This window comes from Zalophus californianus, chromosome 12 (genome assembly GCF_009762305.2).
Source record: "Zalophus californianus isolate mZalCal1 chromosome 12, mZalCal1.pri.v2, whole genome shotgun sequence".
Lineage (NCBI taxonomy): Eukaryota > Metazoa > Chordata > Mammalia > Carnivora > Otariidae > Zalophus > Zalophus californianus.
In genome coordinates, this window is record NC_045606.1 from 88,069,352 (window position 1) to 88,074,359 (window position 5,008).

At 47.0% G+C, this 5,008-nt stretch overlaps 1 pseudogene; it reads right to left on the bottom strand.

Annotated features, from left to right (window-relative positions):
* Positions 1-1,829: 1,829 nt before the first annotated feature.
* LOC113911857 lies at positions 1,830-3,549 on the bottom strand (annotated as a pseudogene).
* Positions 3,550-5,008: the final 1,459 nt, after the last annotated feature.

Consider the following 5,008-nt stretch of genomic DNA (forward strand, 5'->3'; position numbering starts at 1 on the left):
AGGCCCAGAGAAAAGCCACTTTTTTTTTTTTAATGTTGGTGGGATTTGTGTGATTTAAGTTCTTATTTTATTAATGTTTTACAGTAAGTGTGGGGAGTAAAGACAAAGATGGAGTAAGGCAAAGGAAGAAAAGTATCCTACAAGTTCCTTGGCCTACTGAAGAATGTACTGGAATAAGAAAGTTCAGTAAAAGTATCATGTCCCTATTACCACAGACTGCTTGGTGGAGATATGTGACAGGGACGAGGCAACTCTTTAGGTGTGGTAGAAGCTGACAGAGAATTAACCCTACATCAAACCCGGCACACATGGAAGACCATGCAATGCAGATGCTACACGGTTTGGCAGATGAAAAGCTGACTCTCCAGAATGTACTTCCTAGCATATGAGTAGGAACACATATGCCCCTTCTCTGGTCTGAGTGTCTCTTCCTCTCCAGTAGGGAAGGGAGACCCTACACACCACGCAGCAATGGTAAAACTGTTGGGCAAGACTCCTTAAGAAAAGAGAAAGATTTCTTTTTTATATCTGCTGGTGGTGTTGATTGACCAGAAATGACTTCTTTGACTTTGGGGCAGTAGTGTGTCCTGGTGATAACGTAATCTACACTCAACACTCTTAAAAGGCATAGGAGAGTGAAAACAAGGCCTCTTAAGACCTAGACTAGTAGGAAGGGTAATATGTGGGTTCTTTCTAAGGATAAGGGCACGAAACAGCTAATTCTGAAACACCACAAATGAACTGTCACAGATAGACGAGACCTTGGCTTTTTCCATTCACACAAAAACTCACCTTTCCTAGCGTATACTACTAAATCTAAGGTCAGCTTAATCACAGGTTGGGACATTATTACTGTGTTTCCACAGTTAAGGTGAAAAGCTACATTCTTAATAGGTTTTTCTTCCCCAATTAAATGGATTTGAATAAGCTGAAAGCCTAAAAACTAGGGACTCTTTTCATTATTTTATTTATCGGGGGCAACACTTAAAACTTCCACTGCCATTTTTTTTTTTTAACTTACAAACTTGTAAGGTATGAAATGGACAGGGAGAAGTTATTACACAAATCATAGAAATGGTCAACATTTATCTAATTTTATCCATTGAACAAAGACAGCTAAAGGGGGTAAGTTCTTTTAAGAAGCTAAATGTGTTTAAAGTGAAGAATACTACACTAGCTTTTTTTTTTTTTTTTTCCCTGAACGGGGTGGTGGTGGGGGGAATGGATACATAGAATTGAACAGGATGGGAAAGAATGTGTCCATTAAACAAACACCCACCATTTGTGTAACAGTTCTGTCAGAGTGGAGTCAGGCATGGATCATTGAGTTTATCTTTGGCAGTGATCTCATGTTTTAGGTACCTAGAGTGAGATTATATAGCTGGGTAATGGCTGGGTACAGTGAGTGGATATAGATTTTAATTTCAATTCTCAGCAAATGATGACGAGCACAGATTCAGCATTTTAGTTTGCACATCCTCTGTGCCCAAATCATCCACTGCTGTGAAGCTTGAGCTTTAGGTGAGAAAGCTGGATTCTTCCATAATTCCTTTGTGGGTTTGCTCCACCCTAAGAGATGGTTTTCTTAGTAGAGAAAATATTCAATGCTAAACAGGAGACTTAAGTCTTGTAAACATTTTACAGTGGTGACGGGTGTTTTGATTCAGGAATAGGCTCTTTAACAGGTCAAATACATATTCTCCCCCCCACTTTTAAAGATTTTATTTTTTAAGTAATCTCTACACCCAAGGTGGGGCTTGAACTCACAACGCAGAGATCAAGAGTTGCATGCTCTACCAACTGAGCCAGCCAGGTGTTAAGCAACAGAATTATATTTTTTGGCTTGAAGTAGTGCTTCCTGCTCTATTTGAAGGTTTTCTTGGTAGATATTCCAATATTTCTTCAAAATTTCCCCCTATCTGGGAGGTTTTCTTAGAGGCTATCTTAGAAGCCCCCTCCTCCTAACAAACAGCCCAGTGGATGAGACTTTGGAGGTTGCAGAACTGAGGATTCTAGGTGGGCACAGATAACCTGGATTGGGAGGTGGGTTCAGCCCTGCAATGCTTAATCCACTGGTGCTAAAACGTGTCTCCTCGCCATCCAACAGTTTCCTGTAAGCTGCTGTCTCAAAACCAAGAGCCATTTTGACAGTGAGCGAGTCCTGGTATTACTGAAGGTGGCGGGCCATCTCACACTCTTGGTGTTCCTGAGATCACTCTCCAGGGCCCGGTGCTATCCTGGTAGCTAGCCACGTCTGCACTGTGCCGCCCCTCCCGCTCCAGGACCTGCTTCTCCAACGACTCCTTGGCCCCAGGCAGCCCTTCAGTCTCCATGGTGCGTGCCTGCGGCCAGCGACAGTACTTGTGAATCTCCTGGCGTCTGGCCCTGATGGCCTCAGTGCTGTGCGCCGCCTGCTAGTTCAGGTTGGCAAACTTGGACTTGTACACTCCTCCACTGACCCAGCAGCCAGGGACTCATACTGAGCACAGATCTTGCTCAACGTGGAGCTCAGGTATGGTTTGGCCATGGCCACGTCCACCTCGACAGTGGCCTGCGACTTGGCCACCTCCTCCTCTTGCACCAGGCGCACGAAGGCCAGCTAGTTCAGCAGAGACTCCAGCTTCTCCAGGTCCAGGAGGGCCTGCGAGGCGCCATCCACGCTACGCTGTTGCACCCTCAACGGGCCCTATGCCCTCCTCCTCGGAGCCCCACCGCGGCGGCGGCACCTCTTCTCCCAGGCTGTCGCTAGGCAGCGGGGCCTGCGCGTGCGCCGAGCACGCCTCCTTCAGCTGCGCGCGCAGCTGGCGCCGGAAGAGCTCGCGACACGCGACGTGTCTGGGTGATGCTGCCCCAGCGCGCGCTTCTGCGTCTCTGGCTGGTGCGTCTCCGCGGTGAATGCGGCGAAGTGGTTGTCGAGGGCCTGCAAGTGCTCCTTCTCATGGGTCCGGATGACCCTGGGTTCAGCCGTTGAACGCCGCAGAGCCTCTGGCGGTAGGCCAGGCTCAGGCCCAGGCCGAGCGACGAGGCCAAGGAGCAGGCGGCCGAGGAGGCCACACCGCAACGGGACAGTGACTGCGAGCTACCCGTGCCCCCGGCGCTGGAGCGTCAGGAGGACAGGCGAGGGCCATCTCCGAACACCCTGTGGTAGCAGGGGGAAGCGCACAGGTAGTGCTCTGAGCTTAATGAAGCTCCTGGGACCGGGGCCAGGACCAGGGCCGGGAGAGCAGCTGCTGCTGAAGCTACAGAGTAGTGTCCTTTCAGGAGGTGCGTTGGACAGGCCAAGGAAAGCTGCTCTTACCCGCCCCCCCCCCCCCCCGCACTCCTACTCCACCCATCCTACAGCACCGCTCATCCACTGGCCACCTCCATTATCTGATCTGCCTCTAATGTCTCCCCCTCATTCCGTTTGTCCACCCTGCCCTTGTCTGCTTCCGGTACTACCTCTCCAGCTTCTGCTGGTCCCTTTTACAGCTTCCTCCTCCGTGGCTAACCTGCCATTCTAGTCTCTCGATTGGAGTTCTTGCCAGCCTTGAAGCTTTGCTCTGTCATTTTCACGTAATGTCCCTCTCTTTCTTTAGCTTCACCACTGGCCCTTGCTCCCTGACTGTAATCAAACTAGCCAACCAAACAAGAAACCAAGCCAACAAACACCCGCATAAACAAAACCACTTTCCCTCCACTCTGCTGGCCCCGCTAAGCAAGTGCCTTCGCTATTTCTCTTCGCTATAAAACTTCTTAAAAAAGTCGTCTTTGTCAGCTGCTTCCATCCGGATACCACCAACTCGCTTCTTAATGGTAAGCTGGCTTCAGCTCTTATCCATAATTTTTTTGAAGGTCAGTTGTCAGCTGGTTACCAAATGCAGTGCTCTGTTTTATTCTTATTTTGCCCAATCACTTTATATGTGGACCGTGTTCCCTCATCCTAATCACCTCCCCACGCCTGTGAAATTCTCACCTCCTTAGGCTTCCCTGATAATAATTTCTCATATCTCCTTTTATCTCTGTGTCTCCTTGCCTTCTTTTCCAGCTTGAAATATAAGTTCCCCTAAGAATCTGCCCTTGGCCGTCTACTCCGTCCTCATTTCTGTATGGTCTCTTGATGAGCCCATTCAGTCCCATGGCTTTACTTCTTCCTTGTTTGTGACTCGTTTCTGAAACCCGGTTTCTAGCCCTGACACCTCCTCTTGGAAGTTTCCACCTATGTGTTCTACAAGTGTGTTGATCTTAACAGATTCAAATCTAAATCATTATTTTCTTTACTGAACGTTTACTTCTTCCCATTTCTGTTAATTAAGATCTTTATAATTGCTCAAAACTGATAGAATCTTTAATTCTCCCCTTTCTTTTGTCCCACATCTGATTAGTAGTCAAGTTGTTACTTTTGTTCAAAACATGTTATCTTTTGTGTTTGTTCTTTCCTTTTTATTCCTGCTAACACCCTCTTTCAAGATCTGGCTTCCTCCCACTTCCTTTAAGGACATAGTCTCCTAGTTGGTGTCCCTGCTTCCAGTCCTACCCTCCTGAGCTGCACCTTATACTCTGACACAGCACTACCATGTTAATTTCTGAAGCACACATCTAAGCTGGTTATGTCCCTGCTCAGACACTTTCAGTGGCTGCCTAATACCTAAAGCATAAAGACCCAAATGCACACAATACAGGTGGGACCCTCTACCTCTAGGTCCAAACCACCCCTCCAGTTTTATTTCCTGTGAGTTTTTTTCCCCCACCAGTTTTTACTTTGGCCACCAATACATACAAGCACATGCTGTAATTTTATATCCAATAGCAAGAAACAAAAACTCTACTTCAAAGTGACATAATAACCGTGTTTATGATTTAGTTGATAACTAAACTTATGGATTATATGCTATGTGTAAAAAAAATATGACAAATTCTGAAGCAGAATGGGCCCCAGGCAGAAAGGTCTCCTCAGCTGTGATTCTGCTACTTTGTAATTCTCTTGAGGGAAATGAGTTCTCCTTTGCTAATGATCTCCTCCACTTTG